Source organism: Pongo abelii, chromosome 1 (assembly GCF_028885655.2).
Source record: "Pongo abelii isolate AG06213 chromosome 1, NHGRI_mPonAbe1-v2.0_pri, whole genome shotgun sequence".
Lineage (NCBI taxonomy): Eukaryota > Metazoa > Chordata > Mammalia > Primates > Hominidae > Pongo > Pongo abelii.
Window position 1 is genome coordinate 59,262,921 of NC_071985.2, and position 27,977 is coordinate 59,290,897.

At 34.4% G+C, this 27,977-nt stretch overlaps 1 protein-coding gene and 2 long non-coding RNA genes across 9 annotated transcripts in view; 2 read left to right on the top strand and 1 right to left on the bottom strand.

Moving 5' to 3' along the window:
* Window positions 1-15,215, top strand: part of LOC129048573 (uncharacterized) — a 38,756-nt gene extending 23,541 nt beyond the window's left edge. Inside the window, exons 2-3 of the long non-coding RNA XR_008511004.1 lie at window positions 12,186-12,334; window positions 14,914-15,215. This is a non-coding gene — a long non-coding RNA (uncharacterized LOC129048573). The remainder of the gene's footprint in view (window positions 1-12,185; window positions 12,335-14,913) is intronic.
* Window positions 12,894-16,114, bottom strand: LOC129048567 (uncharacterized). Of its 2 annotated transcripts, none has more exons than XR_008510997.2 (3): window positions 15,760-16,114; window positions 15,133-15,518; window positions 12,894-13,924 (listed from the first exon to the last, which is right to left on the bottom strand). It is a non-coding gene; the product is annotated as an uncharacterized LOC129048567 (long non-coding RNA). The 2 variants fall into 2 exon arrangements; XR_008510995.2 differs by having other exon boundaries at window positions 15,621-16,113.
* The window catches only part of BRINP3 (BMP/retinoic acid inducible neural specific 3), a 390,180-nt gene continuing 378,188 nt past the window's right edge, over window positions 15,986-27,977 (top strand). For 2 of the 6 annotated variants that reach the window (XM_024253238.2, XM_054524110.1), the window contains exon 1: window positions 17,993-18,451. The gene's annotated coding sequence lies outside the window, so the exon portion shown is untranslated. The other 4 variants (XM_054524115.1, XM_054524105.1, XM_054524117.1 and 1 more) reach the window with 4 other exon arrangements.

Below are 27,977 nucleotides of genomic sequence, written 5' to 3' on the forward strand. Positions count from 1 at the left end.
TACTGATAACCAAATATGTGACAAGAGTAAGTCAGAGATTCGCAACTCACTTACACAGTTGGATGGCTATTGGTACGATTCACTGAAATTGGGAATATTGCAAAAAAGGTTAGGTTTTGAAGATAAAGATGGCTAGCTCAGTTTTGAGTTTTGAATTTCTTGTTTTGATGTGCTTTGTGACATTCTTCTAATAGGAGATATTGTATGTTCAGTTGTCTGCATCAATCAGAAGCTCAGAAGAGAAGTCTGGGCTGGTGGTATACATTTTCCAGTTATTTAAATAGAATTTTCCATAAACAGGAAAGAGAAACAACTGTGAATCATTCAAGCAGAAGAGCGAATTTATTGGAAGGATTATCATTAGCTAAAGAATTATTTAATGTAGTCACAGAAGTAGGGCTAGAAAACAATCAAGAGCAAAGTAAGCAAGGTGACCAAATCAAAGTAAAAATCACACTGCAGAGTTCATGCGGTAAGCAAATTTATATCTCTTAACCTCACGCCTCCGACCCCTCTGTGCCAAAGGATATTTGATATGGCTGGAGCCACTGCAGCTGCTGCTGCTACCAGAACTGCAAACAAGATGCTGCTGTTGCTCCTACTGTGAACACCAAAGTGAATCCTTTGCTTTTTGTGATTATTTTTTGTTCCTAGTTGGAGATTTCAATTGCTAGGCATATGCATTTGATCATCCAACCTAGAACAGGTTTGTGCTGGAAAAGTGCATCCTTGTAGCTTCTTTGAGTCCCAACCAGTCTTATTCAGTGTAGAATTTCTCACCTACAAGAATGGGGTTCAGACAGTGAGCAACCAATATTGTAATAAGTGTCCATTCCAGTCATTATACTAACTATAAAATAGATTTTTTAAAATGTTTTAGGGAAATAGTGTAGAGTAAAAAAATAAAAATACTTCTATTTAAAATTTTAGCTAATTATTTAGATATGGCAGAAAATGTCCCAGGAAGTCTTAAGTGTGACTCTCCTTAATTTTCGCCCCATATGTTCTTGTGGTGTTTGTCGACTGATGTAATATGCTGGGCTTCCCTTTTATGATTGCCTTTATACTTGAGTATAGTAACGAAATGTACATTACCCACATTTTATTTCATGAACACTCTCTTTGGAGGATACTCTGCTTGTAAGTAGATAAGTCGGAAAGCAAGTAGTAAACGACTGCTGGTCTAGACTTATGATTAAAAAGAAAAAAGACTGCATCCCCTCCAAATTCATGTGTTGAAGTTCTAACCACACCCCAATGTGACTGTATTGGAGATAAGGCCTTTAAGTAGGTGATTAGGTTTAAATAAGGTCATCAAATCTAACCTTGATGCAATAGAATTGATTCCCTTGTATGAAATGAGAAAGAGACACCAGAGCTTTCTCTCTACCACATGAGGACACACTGAGAAGGTGGCTGTCTGAAAGCCTGGAAGAGAGCTGCACCAGAAATTGACCATGCTGGCCTTGATCTCAGACTTCCCAGGCCCTAGAACTATGAGAATAAATTTCTATTCTTTTAACTACCCAATTTATGGTAGTTTGTTATGGCAGCCTGCAAAGATTAACACAGGAATACATTCTCTGGCTTTTACCGATTTTGTATTCCTTATGGTTTCAGAAAGATGAGAGAAGACAATGGTGTATGTCAAATAAGATCATTAGCTATACTATAGATGATATTATACAGTATTATGATAATGTTTGAAAAATTTTCCATGAATGCATAAAATAAAAATGTTCTGTATTAAAGAAAACATTTTAACATTTACATATGATATAAAAATAAATGCAATTTTCCAAATTCTAATGCAACAATGAATTGTACTCGCTATTACATATGAAACAACTAATTATATATTAGGTAGAATTTTCTACTGAGAATATTTAATAAAACTCATTTATATAAATATTATGGAAATAAAATCATTTAAGTGTATTAAATTTTGCTAATATTCATGTGTGGAATGTGCAGCATTATAAATACATTAAGCATTTACATTCTTTTTTATTATACTTTTATTAATTTGAAAATATATATTTTACCTTTGAAAAGTTATACATTGTTCTTAATAGTTATTCAACAAAAATGGTGACTTTTAAAAATCTCCTGTTAATGTCTCGTTCTCAACAATAAATACTATATTATTTTACAAGCAAATGAGATATTTTCAATGGGCCTCTCAAAATAACTTAAAATCTTATCAGAGGAATTTAGCAACAATTGCTCAAAGAAATTCCATTTTACTAGAAATATTTGACTATATTATCTGTGATCAAAATTTCTACTCATCTTTCCCTATATCATCTCTCAGTTTTTAATTGATTATGTTACTTTTCCCTCTATGTCATATAAAAAATATAATGAAATCTGGAAGAAAATTAGTATTGATTTTATTTTACTTAACTATGAAATTTTGGGGCTGCTTATGCCTATAAAAAATTTCTTTAAAATTCCTTGTTTCTTGTCTCAAAGGAATATCATGATTTATGAGAGGATGGCAAAAAAAATTGAGGAGACTATAGCACGTATATACAAATAAGCATAGTATTTTAAATATTATTAATATATAACTGTTTATAATACTTGAGAATATTAATTCCTTTAAAATGTTTAAATTTATTTTCTTTTATGATCTAGATTGAAGGGATTTTTCTATAAGTAGTAATTTTAAATGCTTAGTTATATTTAATATACAATAGTGTGGGTAATGGCACAAACAGTTACATTAGTTCAATTATAATTCTTCCTTAGAGTTCAATTAGAATGTATGCAATTTAATGATTACACTGGACAATGTTCATGGGTTTTTCTTAACTGAGTATTTGCCTTGGGAGTTGAAGGGTGGCTGAAAAGATAACATTTGTTTGAGAAAGAAAAAAATAAGATGATTACTATTCAAACCTCTTTCAAATACATTTGCATGATAGTTTTAATCAATTAATAATACTGTATGAGACTGTAAGGAATTTATAATAATCTGTCAACTAAAACAATCTAATTTCAGACAATTGCTATTTTGCTTTATTCTCCCTCTATTGACCATGAAGGTCATAACATTGTAACTGCAGAACCTATATACAAATTGGTAGATATTTGCAATTCATATGGTTTCCCTGTATCTTCTCTATACACTTTTAGAAGAACTTTAGCCTCAACTTACTTTCCCCTTGCCTTCCCTTGTAATACTGAATAGGCATGGGACCTAGGCCTAACTATTTATACCCAACTTGACATTTAATTTTTAAAATAATAAATTAGACAAGCAGATATTTAGTAGAGTCCATGATCTCACAAGAGTGGAGGTAAAGGCGTATGGCCCTTGGGGATAGAAATTGTCTTGAGTCAGATATTCCGCATCTCATTGTGGCATATTAATCACACAATGGAAAGAAGTCAAGAAAAGATGAAAGATGCTTGTACTAAAATAAAAGCACATTCTTGCAGGTGGACGGATTCAAACGGGTCACTGTTTTTTTTCTTTCTTGTAAAAGTTTTACATATGTTCATTCATAGTCTAATGCAATCAGAAAATATTGGAAATTTTAATTCAAGGGTTTTTGTCTCCTAGGATGAAAACAGTGCCAATCAAAGTGCTAAATGTGTTTCTTTAGTTTCAACTGGCTATATGGTGTGAAACCAAGGTGCTCTTTGCTTGCAAAAACTAAACATTAAAGTAAATAAATGTTTAAGACTTTACTTTGAGAGTCAGATCTCGGTGGATTCAAAGCAGAATCATTTTACTCTAATAGACAACTTTTACTCTAGAGAATTTTTACTCTAATGTTTAGAGCATTAGACATAAGGGCCATTTTGTTTATTAGAGAATGCTAATAAAAGTCCTTCTAGGCCAGGGCAAGTAATTACTACAGGAAGAAGAAGGAAGCAAGATGGAGGATGAGACTGAATAAAGATAATTAGACATCTAAGGAGAAAGGTTTCAGTTCCATTTTTCTCTGGGAATTTTGGAAATGAACAACTCTTAATGGGTGCTGTTCACAGTATAGTACAAATTCTATTGTGTCATTTTAGAAAGAGAAGGGGACTGAAACAGTCCTACCATGTCTCTCATGGACTATGTATGTTATGAAAAATATCGAAATCTGTCAGAGAAAGATCATGCTAAACAGCTGCTTTGGGATTCAACGAGGTCTGAGAGTAGGTCCAGACAGGTATAAACATGGAAATTTCTCCCAATATGATAACCTAAAGAAAGAGGCAAGTTTTACAAGAGGCCAGTGTGGCTAGAGGAGAGTGACTAAGGTAGATAAAATAGTAATCGAAAAGGGAGAAAAATAGATTAAATGTTTTAGGGCCTTGGCAGTCATGGCAAGGATTTTGGTTGTAGATATATGGAAACCCATTGCACATTTTGAGCAGAGAAGTTACAGGATTGATTTTCAGTTTAACCGGTTATACTATTTTCTGTTAAGGACAGAAAGAGTGGAATTGGGAAGGCAGAACAAGGTAAAGAAGAGTTTATCGGAATAAACCAAGTGAGAGATTACAGTGACTTAATGTGACTTGATTAATGTATTACCAACGAAATGATTGAGAAGTCATCGGATGATAGATGTATTTTGCTGTCTTTCTCAAGAGGATTGGTTGAATAATTGAGTGTAAGCTCTAAGAGAAAGACAGAAGTCAAAGGTTCTTTCAGATTTTTTACGTAACCATCTGTAAGGATGGATTAATGCTAATTGAATTAGGGAAGAATAGAGATGGAACAGGTTTGAAGAGTGGGGGTGCAGCAGCTGAATTTTAGACATACTAAAATTAGTATGGCTATTATGCTTCCAAGTGAAGTTGTTGATTAGTAAGTTGTATGGACTCTGGAAAGTCTGGGGAAAAGCATCAGCCCGAAGATGTAAATTTTGAAGTAATCTGTAGATTTTATTGGAAATCATGAAAATAAATGGGACCCTGAAGAAGTTGAGTGTAGATATAAATATAAAGGATAAGTATTGAACCTTAGAGAATTTCAGCTTTAAAAATCCAAGATGATGAAAATAAATGAGAAAAGATGACTAAGAAGCAGCCAACCAGAGATGTGAAAGGAAAACCAAATAATTGTTTTGCTCTGGAAACAGATTAAGAAACTATGGAATGGTGTATTGTGTCAAATGCTGTTAATTTGTCAAAGAAGATTCAGATCAAGAATGAATCATTGGAATATTTCAGACATCTCCTGTGCTCCACCTACACATCCTGCTCTCTCCCACCACCCCTACCAGCAAAACCCAACCACTGATCAACCACTGATTTTTTTATTGTCTCTATAGTGTTGCCTCTTCCAGAATGTCGTATGTCCACTTTCAAACAGGCTTGTTTCAATAAGCAGTGTATATTTAAGTTTCCTCCGTGCGTTTTTGTGACTTGGTAGTACAGTCCTTTACTCATTGACTAACATTGTATTGTATGAATGTAGGACAGTTTGTTTATCCATTTGCCTTTTGAAGGATACCTTGGTTGCTGCCCATTTGGGGCAAATATGAAAAAAACTGCAGATATTTCTGTATACATATGTTTTAACTCATTTGGATAAATAAATAACAAAGAATGTGGTTGGTGAATTGGATAATAAAACTATGCTCAGCTTTGTAAGAACCCGCCAAAACGTTTTTTCAAAATGGATGTATCATTTGTCATTTCCACTAGCAAAATTAAGAGTTCCTGTTGCTCCACATCCTGTAACAATGTACTATTGTCTGTTTACTTGACTTTAGTCATTTCAATAAGTATATAATGGTATCTCACAGTTCTTCTAATGTGCAATTCTTAATTACATACAATGTTGAACATATTTTGATATGCTTATATCACGTCAGCATATCTTCTTCAATAAAATTTTTTGTTCAGATCTTTTGCCCATTTTTAAACTGGGCTTTTTTGTTGTTTTTATTAAGTGTGTGCTTTCTATATTTTGATATCAATTCTTTATCAGATATGTGTTTTACACATATTTTCTCACAGTCTGTGGCTTGTCTTTTCATTCTCTTAACAATGTCTTTTTCAGAGCAGAAGATTTTAATTTTAATGCAGGGTAACTTAACAGTTTCTTTTTTCTTTTATGAACTGTGATTTTGGTATTGTATTTAAAAATTCATGATCAAACTCAAGGTCATGTAGATTTTCTTCCATGTTATATCCTAGAAGTTTTAGAGTTTTGTATTTTACATTTAGGTCTGTGACTCACTTGGAGTTAATTTATCTTATAGATGTAAGATTTATGTCTAAATTTATTTATTTTTGCATGTGGACATCAAGTTGAATGTTAAGTTTGGGCACGGGGATATTTTATGGGAACACTGAAGGTCATAGATATTTATTCACTTAACAAGTATTGATTAGGCACCAACTATGTACAGAGTTCATTCTAGATGTTGGCAAGGACTGGAATTCTCCCTATTACCTAGTAAGGTGCCACCTATCAAAAGTCCTGTTTTGATTCCTTCACATAAACAAATTTGAGGTCCCCAGCCTGCACCAAGTGTACAATCCAATGCTATGGTAATGTACATAACTAAGAATATACATAATATACATAACTAAGCTAAATAATGTTTTGGTCTGAGAATATCAATGTAGCAGATTGCTATCCATGTTTTCTTTTTCCTGGACACAAAGCTTGACTTCATTTTACAGCTTTTTATTTATTTATTTATTTATTTTGTAGTTAGATGTGGCCATGAAAAGGTGTTCTCAGTGGAGTGTGAAGGGAAGTGATGTGGACCACTTCTAGAGCTGGCCCGCAAAATCTCCTAAAAGATCATCCACACTCTCTCCCTCATTTATCAAATGCATAGAGAACATCAAAAGGCTTCCTACAGTGTTAGGTTAGTCAGTGAAAGGCTACTGGGGTCCTAAATCACTGTGAATCAGACCACCTCACTCATCCTGCTGACACAAATGAACCGTGCGTGAGTACAAAATTAAATTTTATTTCTTTCTTATTTATCTATGTTTTTTTCTTTCTTTTTTTTTTAAACAGGGTCTCATTCTGTTACCTAGGCTGGAGTGCAGTGCCTCATTAAAGCCTTGACCTCCTCAGCCTAAGTGATCCTCCCACCTCAGCCTCAACAAGAGGTTGGGACCACGGGTGTGCACCACCAGACTTGGCTAATTTTTTTTTTTTTTTTTTGAGAGATAAATTCTCCCTATGTTGCCCAGGCTGGTCTCAAACTCCTGGGTTCAAGGGATCTTCCCTCATCTGCCTCTCAAAGCGCTGAGATTACAGGCATGAGCCACGACAGCTAGCTAAGTTTTCTTTTCAGCAACTGAAGTTTGGAGTTGTTCATTACAACACTTAACTTATGTGGACCAGGTCATTCATCCGGCCTCAACTACTGCCTCTTAAACTCTAAGGAAACCCCTCCTGCCAACAAATGCAAGAAATAGGTAACAATCTTATATGCTTACAGAAGCTAATAAGTAAAGAAAAGGCATGAAGCATGCTGGATGTATGGCTGAGGAGATCATATGCCTAAGCTAAAGACAGCAACAACCATTTAAGTATAGTTTCATTATTTTTTTGTTTTGTTTTCATTATTATTTCAGTATTAACAGTTGTCAGATACTTGGGGTCTGTGCCTTTGGTTGTCTTATTCAGCACTTTTTCTAGGAAGTGCTTGGCTCATAGATCACAATCAATACTTTTTTTTCTTTCTTATAAAAGGATGATTGATGATGTAAATTAACTATAGGAGGCAGTTTTAAAAACCTTTATATTTGTCAGTATACTCCTCTTATCCTCTAACTAGGTCATAAATAATGTAACTTACTTATATTTACATGCTTGTAACATTTAAAATCTTGCTTCTTATATATAATACTATCAATAAATGATTGTTGAATAAATGCTCAATAAATATTTGTTGAATTGACTTTTAGACTTGGTCTCTTTCCATAAATAAGAAATGAATTCACTTTATATAGTCTTTTAAAATTACTTTTGTCTATAAATTCACATTTTCTCCTCAGAGGCAAAACCCTATAATCAATGTGAAGGATTGTTTTTCATCCTCCTACAAAGTATGTATTTCTTTTGAATAGGAAATACAAGCATTAGAGAGATTTAGGGATACCAAGAGGATTGGCAATCAAGTAGCTTAGTTCGTCTTTATTTTCATTAAAGGGGTGAAAGGCCTTTGGAGTTCATGAGACACTAAAATTAATGATGCATTCTAATTAAGTAAATGTTCAGTTCCTTTTCTTAATTGCAATACTGTACAAAATGTAAGAAGAAAGGTCAATTTGCTTCATATCAATCTCTTCAATAAAAATAAAAGTCCTCCCACTCCCTGCCAGTCATTCTTTTGGTGGTCTCATTTTAAATCTCAAAAATTTTAAAATATTTTGCTAATTATTATCAGCTTCTGTATTTAATTTTATTGTGTTTAGTGTCTTTTCTTCATACCAAGGTTAGTACTTTTCACATAATCTTCAAATTTAATGAACATTATGCACTTTCTCACAGCTATGTCAATATTTGTTATACCTAAGTCAGCATGTATTGAGTGCTGATATGTATGAGGCTATATGCTAAATGTTATATTCTAAATAAATAAAATTATGTAATACTATATATCTTTAATTCACTAGTTAATTTCTAGAAAGTAGTGCTATGTTTATTTTTCCCTACTCTGATTTCCTATCCATCCCCCCATGTAAATGAATAGGAAGAATCAACTTTGTTGTTATTTTTTTGGGGACAGAGTCTCACTCTGTTGCCCAGGCTGGAATGCAGCAGTGTGATTATGGTTCACTGTAGTCTCAACTTCCTGGGCTCAATCAACTCTACCATCTCAGTCTCCCAAGTATCTGAGATTACAGTGCACACTAGCATGCCCGGCTAATTTTTGTATTTTTTGTAAAGACCATGTTTTGCCATGTTGCCCAGGCTGGTCTAGAACTTCTGGGCTCAGGGGACCCTCCCTGCCTAGACCCTCCAAAGAGTTGGAATTCCAGGTGTCAACAACTGTGCCCAGCCTCAACTCAGTTCTTGACTCATGAAAGATGGTGGTTTGCTCAGTACCTGGAGGAATGGAATGGGGAGGAAGCAAGAGTTTGCTGTTAAATCATCTAGTTCCTAGAGAGGAAAGAACATACTACTTATGTTCTACTCTGTTCATGAGTATTAGTTTCCTATTGCTGCTGTTACAAATTACCACAAGTATAATGACTTATAGTAACATAAATTGTATTAGTTTGCAGTTCTGGAGGTCAGAAGCCTAAAATGGGCCAGCAATGTTTCATTTCTTCTGGAAGCTCTAGGGAAGAATCTTCCCTTTTCCAGATTCTAGAGGGTATCCTGCCTGCATTTCTTGGCTACTCTCCTCAATCCTCCCCATCACTTCACCAATGCTTCTGTCCTCACATCTCTGACTCTTTCATTCTACCTCCCTCTTGCAAGAATGCTTGTGATTACATTGGGCATTTACAGCTGACCTAAGATAACTTCTACATCTCCAGATACTTAATGTTTTAACATTTGCAAAGTCCCTTTTGCCACAAAAGGGGAAGTTATCACAGGTTCTGGGAATTAGGATGTGGACATTTTGGAGGTCGTTATTGTTTCTGCCACACCCATACTAATTAATCATTAAAATCCAGTTGCAAGGAAAGATTGTAAGGAAGTTATATCTTACCATTTCCTTGAATATTCTCATATTTATTATTTTTGTAAGTTGTTTCAAAAATTGTACATATATATACATGCCTATCGATATGCATAAATTCATATATCGACTATGCCAATGAATGTATTTCAGTCACTACACTAATAAATAAATGTTGGTGGTACAAATAATTTAAAGAATAATTATTTTTGTTAATGTCAAAAAATGTTAATTCTGAGAATTTTGAGTAGCAAAATGTTAAATAATTATAAACTAACAGTTTAATAATTCAGCTTATGATACTACAAACATTTCACTCTTCCCTAAATATATTTTACTTGCAAGAAGTTGACACATGAAGAATGTACACTTATATATATAACTTGTTAATAAAATTGTATGACATTTTCATCATATTTCTTCAACAAACTAGGAAATACAATACAGTGAATAAAAAGAATTCAACAATGTCTTTTAGTAATTTTTATGAGCTGATTGTTTGCATCTTCTCAAAATTTGTATGTTGATGCCCTAGTCTTCAGTGTGATGGTATTTTGAGGTAAGGAATTAGGGAGGTAATAAGGTTTACAGTGGAACATAAAGGTGGGTCCCACATAATGGCATTGGTGCCCTTAAAAAGAAGAAGTTACCTCTCTCTCGACCACCTCCCCCTCCTCTACTTTCACACACCTATGAAGTCATGTGACCACACAGTGACAAGGAGGCGATCTGCAAACCAGAAAGCAGGCCCTCTGTAGAAATCAAATCAGCTGGCACTTTGATCTTGGAATTCCCAGCCTATGTTGTTTAAATCACCCTGTCTGTGGTATTTCGTTGTAACAGCCTGAATGAGCAGACTAAGATAGAAATTAGTAACAGTGCTTCAATTTCCTCATCTCACTTCTCTCATATTAAGATAAAATACTAAGTTACCTCACAACATGGTGAAAGGATTAAATTAATATGGTGAATAGTAAGGTATTTATAAGACTATAAAGTCTTGTGCAAAGGTCATGATTTCTAACATACTTTGGTTTATTAGGCCAAACGTATGTCAAATATTCCAAAAGTTTTTTGAATAATGCTATAATTTAATAACAATATTTTTAAATGTTGGATACAAATTAAATGCAATAAACCTTTGCAAGAATGTTAAAGAGGGAAAAATTGATGAAGTCCTTAGTTTCATCCATTAAATTAATATTTATTGAGCTCCTTCTCTATGTAAGGAGATGTGCTAGGTGGTAGAGATACAAAGTCACTGAGTTGAGAATAAAAACATAATCATGGTTCCTTCTTCATGGAACTGAAAGTTGACAGTATGTGCTTTGAAATAGGTTAAGCTCTGCACCCCAATTATACGCATGTGAAAACTATTTTTTTTTCTTCTTGAGAAGGAGTCTTGCTTTATTGCCCAGGCTGGAGTGCAGTGGTGTGATCATGGCTCGCTGCAACCTCTGCCTCCTGGGTTCAAGCAATTCTCCTGCCTCAGCCTCCCAAGTAATTGGGATTACAGGTGCCTGCCACCACGCCCAGCTAATTTTTGTATTTTTAGTAGAAAGGGGATTTCGCCATGTTGGCCAGGCTGATCTCCAGCTCCCGACCTCAGGCAATTCGCCTGCCTTGACCTCCCAAAGTACTGGGATTACAGGCAAGAGCCACCGCGCGTGGCCTGAAAACTAATTATTAATCACACAAAAACACACACAGCAATACAAATGCTACTGAAATACGGTTCTAGAAACGCTTCTGTAAAGCACTAATTTTTCAGATTAGTGCAAAAATTTTAATTTTAAAAGCATACACTATAGACTTTTAAAAATGTTTGATCTGAGTCTATGTTCATCTTGTTTAATCCAGTAATGATAACCCTTTTGAAGTGATGATTAGTGCCAAATCGATTTTAGTGTTGATATTCTACTTTAGAATTGCCATTTTCAAAACAAAAATGGCTTGTATGTAACACACAAATATTGATGTATATGAAAAAACACTGGTGTGGCTCAAACCACTCCAGAACACTGAACCTTCCTAAATGGTCGAAGTCTTGTAGCTTTTATTCAAATTAGAAAGTTTTTTTTATGGAAAATGTGGTGAGATTTTTTTGTTTGTATGTTTTACATAATGTTTCCATTAAAAGATGTTGTCTGAGTCTCTGCGTTTCTTTCATATTGTGTGTGTGTGTTTCTGTGTGTGTAGTTTCAGATATGTGTTACAGTCTAATTAAACTTATTTTGAGAGGACAGCTTTCCTCTTGGAACAATCCTATTTCTACATTTTTAAGGAATTTAAAAAAATAGAATAGACAGGTGACATGATGGAGTATAACATTGCAGGTGGTTGAAATTATCAACCATATATATATATGAAAATATATATATATATATGAATATATATATATATATATTTTGAGACAGAGTCTCACTCTGTTGTCAGGCTGAAGTGCAGTGGCGCGATCTTGGTTCACTGCAACCTCCGACTCCCTGGTTCAAGCGATTCTCCTCAACCTCCTGAGTAGTGGGACTACAGGCACGTGCCACCATGCCCAGAAAAATTTTGTGTTTTTAGTAGAGACGGGGTTTCACCACATTGGCCAGGATGATCTCCATCTCCTGATCTCGTGATTCGCCCGCCCGCCTCGGTCTCCCAAAGTGCTGGGATTACAGGTGCGAGCCACCGCACCTGGTCTAAGAATACTGAAGATATTTTCTGCAAAGGTAAATTACATGAAATCTCCAATCATGGGAAGGTGGCGGAGTGGAGGATAAAATAAAGCAGGGGAATAAAAGTTTTCTACAATGAAGAGTATTAGTTATCAGCAAAATGGACTCTAAGAAGACTGGCTACTATTTATTCATCTTTGTACTACTTTCTCTTCCTTTCACTTATTTCCTAGGCCCACTCTCAAACAATACCTGTCTTAGTAATAGAATGTAATTAATATAGAATGAACACTAGCTAAGAAGTTAATAAACCTGCATTTAAAGTTCCTTAGGTTATTAGTTAGTGTATGATTACACTAATCACTTAACCTCTCTGGTTCTTAACTTCTTCATCATCATGAGCGATAAGATTAAATGATCCTTAATGTTCATTCAAGTTCCAACACACTTTTTATGAGACTTGAACTCATTAACCCGAGTTTATTTAGCAGCATTATTGATCTTACAAAATAAAATGTGAAGATTCCTGCATACATAGGTATTTTTAAAACTTTAGACTCTTTCAAAGAGAAAACTCTAAAAGCAAAATAAACATAGCAGAGATGAAAATGAATAAATATAAATATTTTATTGAAATTAATTATATGTGCATAAATGTGTGGGTCATGTGTGACTTTCTTTGCTATGCAAATAATAGTCTCAATTTATTTATCCTTATATAATCCATTTTTGTTACAAGTTAGATTTAATGTTAAAATCAGCTGAATCATATCAACATTTTGCTTCCCAGGCAAATTGCTTTCCAATTTCTGTAATAAAATGTATCTCGAATATTGCTTTTAGATTAGAAATTTTAGTGGGTTAATAGGTAACAAATATGTTAGTTGGTACTCATACATAGTTCTTATAAGAAGACAGCACCAGGATGGCTAACAAAAGCATTACCAATAATATAAAATGTACTGAAGTACTAGCTGCAAATATGCACCGTGATTATCTAAGGAAGACATTCTCAAGACAAAATTAAAATACATAACTTTTGGAGCGGTCTAAGTATAAACCAGCTTTGTTCTGAAGGTAAAAGGCAGCTAGGAGATATAAAGCCTATGGCTTCATGAAGGAGTTGACCAAATGTAACCATATGAATTAGTGTAGTGCTCAAATACTTGAATTGTTAAATAAACTTTAAATGCTATAAACACTTTTAAAGTTCGTGAACTATGGGTCACAAAATTAATATTCTTGTTATCCTGTTTTTTTTTCAAATTTTTAAGAACAGCAATCACACATTTATTTCACATATAAAATAAAAGTCTGAATGTTACATTTTTCTAATTTAAGTCCAGGTGGATCCTCAATAAACAAATGCATTTCTCTGAATAGCAAATTATGTAAGTAGCTTTAGGCAGCATATCAAAGTCTTATGTGAAAAGTATGCTCTCTAACTCTCACAATTGTTAAGGTTTATTTGCAATGAAAGTAATTCAGAATTTTCATCCTCTTTATGTGAACCTCAGATCCTCTTAGCAGCGTTTGTCAGCCTCTCTAAAACACAGAGACATACACAGACGTCATCCTCTTGGTAAAATGAGACAACAGAAGAAACACTTCTGCTCTAGGATATCATTAGAGCTGGACAACAGCCTGAGGAGAGAAAGAAAAAAATGTTATACCAACATGCTCTTAGTGAATTTTTTTTTTCTCTAGCAAATGTTGATGGCTATAAAGACTATATAGATAGTTGAGAACATGCATATTTTGTCTTGCAATATGCCACTTGACTACCTCTCTTCTGAAATTTTATACTACTGATTTCTAGAATACTGATTTTCTAAAATGAAGTTTATCTTACCAATAATATTTTAATATTATACATTTCAGACGATTTTTCAGCCATCCTGTTTTCATCAGGAATGCATTTTCTGCCAATTAGCTTATTCTTTGTCATTAAATTTAGAGGAAAATAAATTACAGTAGGATAATAACAATAGACAAAAAAGTTTAATTTAAATGTTTTACCAGTAAAATATATTTTATAATTAAAAATGCAATGATTTCTCTGAGAGCAAATATCCCTTAATTTTGTGCATCAAAAATGGTCAGCTTACTCTTGAAAACCAAGTTCACACAATTTGCAAAACATGTTATTCTCCACACTTAATGACATATGATGTAAGCACAATCAAGAGCCGTTTGGCTTCTTCCCTACTGCTACACCTATCCACTCTTCACATTGTGAACGTGCACAGGCTGGGGGTGCTATAGACTCATAGAAAACCAGAGGGCTTTATGAATTTATAGTATCACCACAACATGCAAATAGCCATTGTGGATACTACTAATTTGTATCTGGTGCAATAATTGGAACCGAGATGCACATTTAATAAGTGGTTTCTATAGCTTTAATTTACCTGCGAAATGTGAAAAATAACCATTCTTAATTTTGGAACTGAAATTGTATTTCAGAACATGGCCAAGACGTACAAAAAGCATAGACATGAGCCCACTACCTAAAACTCTTTATTTTCAGAAAGGAAAGACAGTTAGTAGGAAATAAGGGAAATACTTAAATACCACTTTTGGAAACAAACAGGGATTTAACTGCTTTATCTGTCTCTGGGTTTTTAATGCAGGATATAAAGGACCTTAAAGCGTTCATATTGTCTCCTTAAAAGCCTCTACTTCAAATTCACCCTTACAAGCTACTACTCTCCTAGGAAAGAGGAAAAGAAAATTTCCACTGACCCAGCTCGTGATTTACATACAGAAAGCAAACAAATGAATGGAGTGGGGGATGGGGCAGTGAGAAGCAATCTGTTTCTTTTTCAACCGCAGAAAATAAGATTACTTACCAAGAACATTTTTATCCAGGGCAAATGTTTATTCCCTCTATCATTCAGCGCCTCAGTCTCTGCAATAAATCAATTTCCACTCTACCTTTCCCTCCTATTTCTAAAAAAGAGAGTGAGGCGGATAATTCTTAAGCTTCGGGGTCCGGAAGAAGATAGAGCTAGAGCGGAGGGCAAAAGACTCCCACAGCGCTCTTTATACAGATCCGAGCTCTGAGAGCGAACCCATGGGGAGGGGGCGGGGGATCTTCTCTAAGGAGAGTACTCCGGGTAGGGAGGGGGATTCATTCTGCAGCCAAAATATAAATCATCTACAAACAGATTACTAGCCTCTCAGTCACACAGGCAGTTCCCTTGGGAAGGCGGTTTCAAAGAGGAAAAAGAAGTTCCTGGAGAGAGAGAGAGAGAGAGAGAGAGAGATTGGGGTTTGCACTTGCAGAGGGAATGGGGCCAAGGAGAGGAATAGGGAGAAGGAATAAAGCTAATCTTACCGATCGATCAGGCGATCGTTTGTTCAGTATTGGGACACGAAAATGGCAAGATAATGCATTCGGCAGCAAAGCCGTTTCTAGCACACTCTCCCTCAGTTACTGCAGGAATCAGAGGGGAAGCGGGCGCCTCGAAACCTACCACTTGCTCCCCAGGGACCGTCCTCAGAACCTCCAAAGCTCTAGCTTCTAATGCAAGGCGTTCGGAACTGAGGGTTCAGATGGAAGTCAATTGCCTTGAGTCACAGGCAGCAGGAACGCCAAAGAAGTGGGACCTGGGAGGGCTGCTGCTGCCGCTGCTGCATCTAATCACGGTTCCCCGTCCCCTTGCCTAAGCCTCCCCGGCACAGCGCCCCCGAAAGCGCCTAGCGACTCGGCCTCCTCCGCATCTTCAGCCCTTCGATCACCACCCGCACCCCCCACCCCCCACCGCCTCATGCAAATCGCTGATGATTTGGTCATCGTAATGTGACCGGTCCTAGTGGTTTATTTGGGGAGTGGGGGAGTTGGTTGTGTTGGGCTTCCTTACTACGCCTCCCTCAGTTGCTGCGAGTGAAAATGTTCCAGGGAAATACTAGTGAAATGCACTGATGGAATACTATTAATCCTGATGATAATGGTCCCAACGCAGGTAACTCTTAAAGAACTGAGAGTGGGAAGATCAGAGCAGGATTTCCGAAGTGGTGCCCTCTTGAATTCTCATTGGATCCTCCCCAGCAGCCTAAATCATTCTTGCTGCTATATCTATCAGGATGACTACAGCCTTGCTCACTAGTTCTCTCTTTATCTCGTTGTCTTCAACATATCCTTTTACTTCTCTTTGCAGATTTATCTGTATTCCACCTCCTGTTCTCTGAGGTTACACAGCTTCTGCCTTTCCCCACTGTATGGGGACGTACAGCCTGTAAATTTTCACTTTGCTTAAGGATCACCACGAATCACCCCCCACCATTCCCCACTCCCCCATATAAAGCATTTTCACATTCTGCTTTCTTGCCTTGGGGGTTCGTGGCTCTCTGTGTAACTGGTTTTTACTTGGTTACATGCCACCAGGAACTGCTGATTATTTTAAAGTCCCACTACCTTGCAGATCACTACTTTACCTTGATTTGGAAGATCATGGAATATCTATTTGAATCCTGGATGTATTTTTCTCACAGACTTCTTGCTTCCTGAAATTTCCTCTGGTAAGTTATTCTCTTTATCTGTTACTAGAAACTTAACTATTGCTATTTTTAATTAGCTCTGTTTTGTTGAAGTATTTCATTTTTCACATTTTTGTTACTTTCGGAACTGAAAGATCCATATGGCCGTATTTATTAATTAGTATGTTAGTGGCAACTGCACTACTAAGACATATCCCATGTAATGTATTACCCCAATATCCCAGGTATTACCCCAATATCTTTTACCTTCTTTATTTTTTAAATATCTGTCCTCATTTATATTACAGGTTACATGGACATTAATCCCCTCCACCCCCATTAACCCTTCTTGGCACACATTCCTGTGCCATTTGAAAGGTCACATTTTATAGGTTTATCTAAGAGAGAGCTTAAAAGAGACCTTCTGACAATTGCAAGGTCTGGAAAGTTCACTAGTCGGATCTTCAGAAGGTTGTTCAGGTCAGTATTTGTTCATGATAAGCAATTACATGACTGAAGGAGGACTTTGTTGCAAAGTGTATTTTTATGAATTTAGCAAGACCTTAAGCACTAAAATGACACTGAATGGTAGGAAGAGGACTTTGAGTTTTGAGGGCACCATTTTTTTTCTTAAAATATTTCAAATCACACATAAGCACGTTATTTTGGGCATTGTATTTTAATTCAGGCATAGTATTTGTCAGTACATTTCTGATTTTGTGAATTAGCTGGTGAACAGTTAATTGGACACAGAGTACTCATTTCAGAGAGGAGCTATCAGAAGAAACCCCTGATTATCTTGGTTCTGATAAATTGAAATTCAAGAATAGACTTTACATGAAAAATTTAATTGCCTCACTCTTCATACTTGTCTGCCCCCACCCCCTGTGTTTAATAGCCATGTTAATATGGTCGGTGCCTTTTGCTTTTATGAACATTTCTATGGACTTAACTGACAAGATTATCACCTCCCCTTCCGTATAGTTGTGTTGAGAAACATTTTAGTCTTTACTTTTACTTCACATATTGACACATAATGAGGAGAGCACGATATTCATTAAATGTAATTTTTAACACCCACTGAGGGTTTTCTCTGAACATCCGCCCCTCGCCCTCAAATTAAGGACAAGTTCCTGGTCTCTACAACATTTCCTTTTCTTGGGGTAGATGGAGGTAAGAACCTATTGTTCAGGCTTTTCTTTTCCTTTTTTTTTTTTAATTTCTGGGAAAGAACTATTCTTGTCGTCATTGATGGCTGACGCGACAACCCAAGCAATGCTTTTTTAAATTCAAAAGCCCTTTTAGCTCCCAGACATAAAAGTACTCCAGCTGCAGCGTCGCCCCATCCCCCCGTCTCGGGATTCAAGGGCTTTTCCCCCTTGACTCCCACCGAGAGGGAACGGGGTTGAGACTGCCGTCCGCACCACTTGGCGCCCCTCACCCGTCACTAGGTCACTAGTTTCTACCTGGTCTCTTTCCCAGTCCGGTCGTCCTGCCTGACAAGCCAGTGCCATCAGAGTCCGTGACTTCATTTGAAGAAAGGAGAGCTTCATATAATTCAATTCAAACATCCTCTTTGGAGGACTGCTGTTGTTGCGCAAGGGTGGAGGGAGGAAAAAAAAAAAAAGAAAAAGAAAAAAAAAAAACTTTCAGTGCAGTCAGATCCAGTAAGGAACAGTCGGTATTCAGGTAAGTGCATTTTGCTGTGTTATACCTGAAGCTCAAGCGTGTGAAAGGGAAATTTACATCTGAGGGGCTCCCGCTGCCAAGAACGTTTTAACTGGAGGGTTATCAACAGGCGACTCTGGTGGAGATTTCTCCGCAGCTCACGGCAACGCCTATGCCACCTGAGCTCAGGGAACGGAGGAGAGCAAGGTGCCTGGTTGACTAGCTGGCCCCAGGCTTGGTGTTGATGTGGGAATAACCCGTGCGTGTAGGAAAGGTGTCCCCTACTCTGACCTGCTAGCTCGGGCTCTGCACTCAGCTCCTGCGGCGAACGTGTGCTTGGTGTGGATATTTGCAGTCCCATAGAGTGGGGTGGCCCAGGGGGTTTCCATCCTTCCAGAATGCTCCATTTCCAACCTTCCTCAAGCCAAACTTGAGCAAACCTCTTCTGTATGAGAGAATAGACTTAAGATCTCTGGAGTCTCTTAGTACCTTTTTGCGTTAATATTTATTTATTTTAATGAGCTATATTTAATGTTAGTAAACGACGATTCCTCAGAATGCCTGCTTTGTAAAACCCTAATCACTGTCCTTGTCTGACTGCGAAGTAGGGTTTAGAACTGTTGAATGACTTCTTAGGCTCTGTGTTAAAGTATTATTGCTGACGGTCACTCCTTCCTTTCCTTCACCAACTCCCAAGAATCTGGAGGGCGGTGGGGAGAACGGAAGAGAGTTAGATTTCAACTTGAAGCTAGAGCTTGGAATATAAGGTTGAAGTTAAAAGCAAAGAGTGAGGGTTTGGAATCTGTCTAGCTTATATTATACCCACTTTAAAGCTGGCCTTTTATTTTTATTTTCCTCTTTTCTGGAGGTGGGGGTGGGAAGTAGGAAGATCTGGGACTGGGAGCGCTCTCTTCCAGCGTCCACTGGAGAGGGGGTGGTGCTTCTTGGCCGCCGATTACTGCTGGTTCCACAGCCAAACAGTGACAGAGAATTTAAGTCTCTGATGGCTGTTCTCCTAGTCCCAAGAGTTGAACCGGAGAGCCTTTTACTTTACACCAGGTCGAGAACGTGATCAGCCCTTTAGAGAAGGAACCTCCTTGTAATAGGAATTCTACTGGGAAACGCCGCGCAGGCACTACTTCCGAAGATAAGATGCATGTTTGGAGCTGTGTAAAATGCCCACTGGCTGTTTGAAAGGAGGAAAAGGCGACTAGGGTTGCAAATTAACCTTAGTATCACTTAAAAATATTCTATCTAGTCAAATGTATGTAAGCAAAGAAGAGAGCACCAGGGTATAAAACTGCCACAGCAGCTTGGAAGACAGATAATTCAGATTTTGGGGACTTTCTTTTGCGTGTTACATAGATTTGTTTGTCATCATGCGGTTAAGCAGGTAAGGAATGAAAGTATTTTCTTGACAATCATATAACTTGTGTTTTACTATAATGTGATATTTTTTCTGTGTTGCAAGCAATGGAATATATGCATTTTCAGTTGGTCCTGCTATGATGCATAACTTCTTAATATTCACATTCACTGACCAGGGTAAAACAGTTTAGATGTTTAACATGCATTAATTTAACTGCTTAGTGTGCATTTATTTAAATGTGTAGCCATGTTCCAAAAATCATAAATTGGACCAAGGTTAAAGGAAGAAATGGGAAGAGTAGAGAGTTAGAAGAAGAAATGTATAACCTTAATAAAACATGGAAGATGGCAGTTGCAGAAATGCATTAAAAACATTGCTTCTTGTTAAGGTCTCAGACCTTAGTATATAAAGGACAGGTGAAGAACTATTAAGGGTTTCTTGAACTATCAAAGTAATTTTGACTACTCGAGAGAACTGTTTTGTAGGTATTTCCATTATTTTCTCCACCTTAAGAAAAAATACGTGAGGTGGGGGTGGGTTGGGTTGTAAAATAGAAGGAAAAAAGAAGAAAGCTTGCCCAAGGGCAGTGTAGTGTACAACCCCAGTATGAAAATCTTTGGGTTTAGAAAACCAGTTGGAAAACTGAAAAAAAAAAAAAGAAAATTATGGGTTTTCTTCCCCAAATAAATTTCTTTTATATTTTCACTTTTGTAGATTGAGCAGCCAATAGATTTCTTCCACTATCAGATTTTTCTCAATTAAAATGGCAAACACATTCTGAATACTCAAATAAACTTTGTTATTATTATTGGTATTGTTTTGTTATTTTTTGCTAACATGTTGAAGGAGCCTGGACTTTCCACACAGTGAAGCAAAAAAAAAAAAATTACTAAAACACCATCATAAAACTCTTCTACTTGTTAATAACACTTTCTCATCTCTAAGAAACTGTATTATTTAAATTATCTCTGGAAATAGTTTCAGTACTTACATTTATTGATGTAGATCGCTGATCAATAATTTTTCTGCTAGTATGGCTTACTGATAAAATCTGGAAGAAATAAGAAAGATAATTGTAACTTTGGGTTGTAAAATTGCAAAGTTGTAGTGCTTTTCTTAGTTGGATGCAAAAGGTAGTTTTTCCTCCACTAGAGAAAGTAATTTGTCAATGAATTGTAATTCCCTAATACTTTTGCATTTAATCCTTAGCAATTTTATTGTAGTAGATATGCTCATTGTGTATATGTTTGTGTGTGTGTGTGTGTATACATATATATTTGTATACATGCACAAGTTTTTGGTGGTTGGAGAAGGTATTTATTTTAAATCTATGTTTTAATAATGTTTTCCAAATGAAATAGACATAATACCATATAATGATCAATTTCATTTTCTTTTAATCAGATAATATTATATGATTTCATCCTCTCATAGGATATCTTATCTTAAGAAATTCATCATCATCATAGAGATGTACATTTTCATAAACTACAGTACATCTTGATTTTCTTCATTCAAAGTTATTGTACATCATAATTAAGTAAATAAAACCTAAGTAGGAAGAAACCATTGGGACTCAAAGTGTGTGTGTGTGTGTTTGTGTGTGTGTGTGTGTGTGTAATTTCTACCATTAGCTTGACTCCTAGATTTGTGGATTCTTTAAATAAAAGTGTGTTTATTTTCAGTGTAGTGTATTTGTGGGTTTCTCTCCACAAGTACAAAGAATGCAACTGTTGGGATTTCCAAACTTTTATGTTTCATTATCAACCTATGATTCAGTTTCTTATGTTTCCTGTATTTATTTTTAGTTTTTCCACATTATCTTTAAAAGAGGCAGTTATTTACTAGAGTAAGAGTCTGAAACATTTCATAATTCAGCAAATTGGATATTAATATTAAAAGAGTTCAGGTGCAAATGGGAATATGACACCAACTTGTGTTATATTTGTTTTGCACACATATTGTTTTTAGAAAAAAATATTTTTTCTTGAAAAATATCCCAAAGATTTTTGGATATTATGATTGTGTGCTTATGATTAGTGATGTTCTCTTCTAAGGCTTTTAATGTTTTTTTCTTTCACGTCGTAATAAAGGGTTATTGGGAAAAGTAGAGTGCTTGTACACCTAGACTTCTTCCTGAATTTCAGTTCCAGTTCTACCTGGCATTAATGTACTCCTGGTAAGATTTCTTGACCACTCTTCATTTATTTTTCTCATCTCTCACATGGAGAAAACAATGCCTACCTCAGAGACTTGTAGATAAAATGACATAAGAGATGTAGATGCTTTAAAAGGACAAATATGTTATGAAAACAAAATATATTTTTCAAAGGATACCATGTAAGTTTGAATTTTTAATTAGACATTTTTGATAAACTTGTATCTCCACACAATAAACAATGTTGACTCAAGTTTTTTTTTAATGTTAATATCAAATCTTCTTGGTCAGTGGTGTTATGGTGTCAAATGAATTTAATAAATACTTGATATTGATGAAGTATAACAGTTTTAATATGTGTAATTTAAAAAGCTTGAAATAATACACTTCCTGAGGCATATTAATTGTTATTTATAGTATATTTACCTTTGCTTTTATTCAGTTTGGGGTAGAGTCCCTTTACAAAAGAGTTGCTTTTGATTGGTTTCTCATTGTTATTTAATAGAAAGGACATCTGATTTCTTAGCAGATTTATATTGTCAACCTGATGATCCCTACTCTTAATTGGGAACAAGATTAAAATATTTTCATGTAATAATTTAAAAATGAGAAACTTTAGACAGTCAAACTTCTAATTTCTAACGCTTTTTACGAACTCTTATAAAGTTTACTAGAATTAATTAGGATGACATCTGGCATTTTTGGTGTTTTAATTTAGCAACTACTTGGATAAACTTATTTAGACACTTCGAAGTATAACTCTGTCCACTTTCTTCATGCACTACTATGTGTTCTGTATAATTTTATTATTTTAGTGTTAATAATTCATCATTCTTAAAGGAAAGCAAAATAAGAAATAATCTGTGTGAATACTGATTGCTAATGGATAATCTTAGTTGCTAAAAGGAGGAGGATAGTTTAATAATATTTATTCTATTTTAGGAAATATTCTATCCTGTTTTTTGAAAATGAGTCTCTGAGTATAAAATTTAATAATGAACACTAATAACCTTTCTACTGAAGACATACTTGGAAGTTCTGGCCAAGTTCTTAATTTTTTCTTTTTTAATAGTATCAAATAGCCACCATAACCATTTTATACTGGTTATGAAATGTCCTCACAAGGAACTTTGAAGGTTTCTACCCTTATCTTTTCAAAGCATAAATATAAGCTAGCAAGAATATTTGTATCCAATTACTCACCTGCAGACCTATCTAATTACAGTCTTCATAATTATTTTATAAGCTTTTAATCCATTCCTCTACACTTAATGCTTAAAATACAGTATTCATTCATACAGTGCTGGAGCATTTCCCAACTTCATACTCAAAATAACTAATCAAGAGTAATTAATTGATGCACTAATAATTGCAATAACTCAATTATGATTTACTAATCAATATCTTTTCCCAAAATTGAAAGATATAGCATAAATATTTATAATGAGTCAATTGGATTACTTGATGTTTTATCATGAAATACATATTTGTGCTCAAATTTTGAAGTGTTTATATTCAACCATGATTGTATAAATTGAGATGGTGAAAAATGACATGCAATCTACTAAACTGAGAAATCTTATAGATTCTCATTCTTCTATTTCATTGTTATTTTCAATAATCACTATTCATAATTTGTCAATGTTTTATTGTTTAAGTTTAGAGTTAAAAAGTACCCTCAGTGCAACCTATTTTTACTATTTTTTTCAGAAGTATTTGTTTTAATGCCTAAACCCTAATTTACTCAGATGAGATGTGGTTGCCTTTAAAAGCACCCAAAGCAAAACAAATTCCTTTTAATAGCTAGTAAGGTAGCTACCATATTATAGTTCCAGCAAATTAAATCTATAAAGTACACATTTATTGATTAAATTAATAAATATGTGAACATTACATTAGAATGTATTATAGTTCTCTGCTGTGTAAGAATTATTCTCTCATAATGGTGTGTTTCATTTATATTCCATTATAGATTTATTGTGAAAGAATACTTATAGATAGACTTATTTTTCCTGATTTCTGTGAGTATCAGGCAAGCTCATTAGGATTAAGCTTTTTTTTATTAACTTTTCTGGACTGTTGCATTTTGTTAATTTTAAAAGCTATCTCTAAAATATTGCACTATTAAAAAACAATCTAGCGTTGGGAAGACCAGAATTCAGTAACCATGCATTTTAGATTTTTCAGTGTCAAATAGTGGCCAGTATATAACTACACTGTTATTTTATAGATTCATTAAATTCTCACTGTCACTAATAACAAATATTTTCTTTGAAATGTTTCAGATGCTGTTCAAAAATGTAAGCCAGTCTAAAAAATGTGATTAAATTAAATCAAAAACTAAATTTAGCCATTAAAGCATGAGTTTATTCAAGTATCATATTAAAAAGCACGTATCTGTATGAAGGTTGAGTATGATTGGTTTCTGTATAATACCCTATGCATATATTTTTAAGACACACTTTTTGTAACTGCTTTTAAATATTCAATTTCATGTTGCTCGCCAAAGCCCCTTCTGTTATAGCTAAAGTAAATATAGTACAAAAATTAATAAAATCAGGAAGTTCCTGGGATAGATAATAAGTAAAGTGGTTTTCATGACTTTAGTATGGTAATATTTCTGATGGTTTGAAAATTCAGCCCTGTAAATGTATATACACAGAAGAAATATTTTTTTCACACATGAACACTTCTTAAATAATTATAAATACACTCTAAATTGGTAGAAGAAAAATTATGAAAAATTGAATAAATTATGCAGCAAAGTTGCACAAAATACTATTTTAAGATAATTAATGCTTGCTTTCTTAACGTTTTTGCATATAACACCAAGCATGTTAATACATAGATCAAGTCTAGCTTATTGAAAATATTAAAAGTAAATGACTATACTTGAGTTTATAGTAATAGAATTTCTTATTATTCATCCAGACCAGTTCACTAATATATAAAGACAGAGTGATAGTACATTTTATAAATGTGGTAAGTAATATTGTCAAGATTATACCAAAGAATAATGAGGAAGAAGACTATATAAGTTTCAAAATTGAGTAATCTAGGAGAAAATGTATTATCAATGATTAACAGTACCAACAACTAGAAAGTGTAATTTTTTCCTAAATATCAATTTTACTCCAAAGAGAGTTTTTTAAACAACTTGTTAATTTTATTAAAAGAAATTTATGGGTAAACAATTATGAAGAAACCTGTGCTTACCAGATGTATAAGATACTCATTTCTACTTATTCAAAGTTTCAGCAGGTAATTTGGAGTAACTCAAAGACAGCATTATTATTTTTCCTAACGTGAACTAGAGAAGTGAATCTAGCTTTCTCTGTGAATTGAAACTTAAACTTCATACCTAAGAAAAAAGGGTCTCCTGAAAAAATTTTTAAAGGACATTCAAAGTATATTTTAGAAATAATTTTTAAAACTTTTTAAAATTAAATTAATTGTTTTATGCAACTAACTCACTTTTGAGTGGAGACACTCTATGGATTTATAAGCCTCCTCTACTCCCACCACCAAAAAGATATACAATTTTGCAATCCGTAATTCCTTGTTTGAGAACGTTCATATCAAATTTAGACTATTGTCTTATTAAGTGTATAGCTATCTTTATATTTTGGCCAAAAATGTAATGCTAATATGTTTGAATAGTAACTTCCCTATGGGGAAAATAATTCAGAGGATTCTTGTTTCCTTTTAGAGTGAACTCTGGCAGGTTTTCGTATGTATCTTTCATCCAGCCATGAAATGAAGAAATTTTAACAAATATCTTGTTCAATCAATTTGAAAGACGAAACAACAAATTACAGTTGTAAGATAGGCCAGAATAAAAATGAAAGATCACTTTTGTCATTATATGACAGGCTTTTTAAACTTATCATTCGTAGCTGCTAATTAAGGAAATCAATCCTGATTTCGAGTAAGAATAAGCAGCTCCAATAATAAGTGTTTTGATTAACTGTTAAAATATTTCTTTCTTTTTAATAATCTTCAGTAAGGTAAATAAGTTTATTATCACATGATTCTTTAATTACAGAAGTGATATAGTTTTGAAATGCTTTCCTATATTTTAGATATATATTTGCATCAGTCAAAGCTGAAGACAATTTGCTCAAGATCTGAAACCAGACAATTATTAACTATTAATTAAAATGTATTTATTACTAAATATTGGTCTCAGATAAGTCCAGTAATAGTGATTGCTGTAATTATTGTTCAGAAGGTAATTCTTGACAAGTTCAAACAAGATGATTTTAAAAATTACCACTTAGTTTGTGCATGACTTGCTAAGAATAGCTAATATTTAATAGTCTCTCTATGTCAGATATCATAATGTCTCATTTTAATTTTCTTTCTTTTCAAAATTTGGCTGCTCCTTTTTTATATAAAGACTGTCATCAAAAATCTCTAAAAAATGTTTTTCAAAAATGTTTTTAAATTTTAAAAATGGTTTACTTTTCTTTTGAAATAGTACCTCATAAGCTTTTGAGTTTGAAGACAGTTTGGGTTATTTTAGAAGTTAAATTAATGTATTGACAAGTGGTCCTTGGAAATGTCAAGTGTTCTCAAAATTGTATATTGGGGAATGATAAAAGTAGATGCTTATTGTAAGAAAGGAAGCTTAGTCAGACACCATATAACTTTTGGAGACATTATAAGGCTAACTTCTGGGTTAAAATTTGGGCTATCCAAGCCTCTCTGTCAACTGGGTAAGTTGTGCTAAGGTTAATTGCTAAAGAGGCATTCTTTAATTAGAAACACCCAGAGTTCTGACATGCTTTACTAGATGGCAGTTAAGGAAGCAATTGGAAAACAGCATATAAAGATTTAAATACTTGGTGTTGGTTTTGTTTGCTTGTTGTAGATCACTTCTGTTTTTGACTCTTTTTAAAAAAAATGTACATTAGATGTATGATGAATTACGTGCACTGGTGTAAACCCTGGGAATATAAAAATGAAAAGATGTAATCATTGCTCATAAGATGCTTACAGTTTTTTGCTATTTGTAGCACACTTTTTAAAATTAATCTACTAAATCAAATTAAATGCTTGGCCACTCATTTTATTTGCACACATGTCCAATTTTGATACTGTAAATATAACTCTCTTAGAGAGAAGAGGGTTGTCTAATTCTTCATTATAGAGAAAAGTCAATGAAGAATGCATTTTCTATGTAGGGTATTAAAGAGTAACTATTAAAGAGAAATGGAGAAACCAGGACATTTCTGAAAATAGTCATAACAATTCTCAGAGTGACGATTTAGTGGCATTTTGTGTGTTGCTGTGTTTGTTGTGTTTTTTATCTCCAAAATATGTTGGCTTCTTTTTAATGGAAACATTTCCAATAATTTTTTTAAAATTATAATAATTAATGAAAAATCAGATTAACATTACAAGGGTTTTATTTACAAATTTATTTTTTATTCATTTTATTTATTAATAAACTCCATTTATTTAGGACCTTCTACATGCCAAGTTCTCTTGTTGGTGCCACAGATAGATTAGTGCATAAAACAGCAACAAATCTGCCTCATGTTGCCTAAACTACAATGGAATTGTTACCATGTGAATTGAATGACTTCTGTAACCAGTAAGAAGACAAGTTAAGGGGTTTACTAATAATATTTGTAACACACATTCCTCAGTTAAAAATGTTGAAACATTTTCATTTCCTTAGAAATTGGTAAAAAAAGAAACTGAAGATTATTATTTTGAAATTCTGAAAGTTTTTTCCTATGGACTAGATAATTACTACCTCTTTTTATCTTAGTAAAAAGTTTTACTGAACCATCTTTGAAAGCTCCTTAAATGTAATATTTCTTTGTCAGTGATTTCAGAGTACACGTTCTTATTTACGCTTCTCAAGAAAATGACTTCTAAGTAAACAGCTCATTTCACCTTGTATGCCTGGTTAACTCCAGGGTAAGCCTGGGAGCAATTACAAATCGAGAGATTTCCATTTGGTTACCAAACTCCAAGATTTCTTTGTCCCAGTATTGAGACTTGTTCTT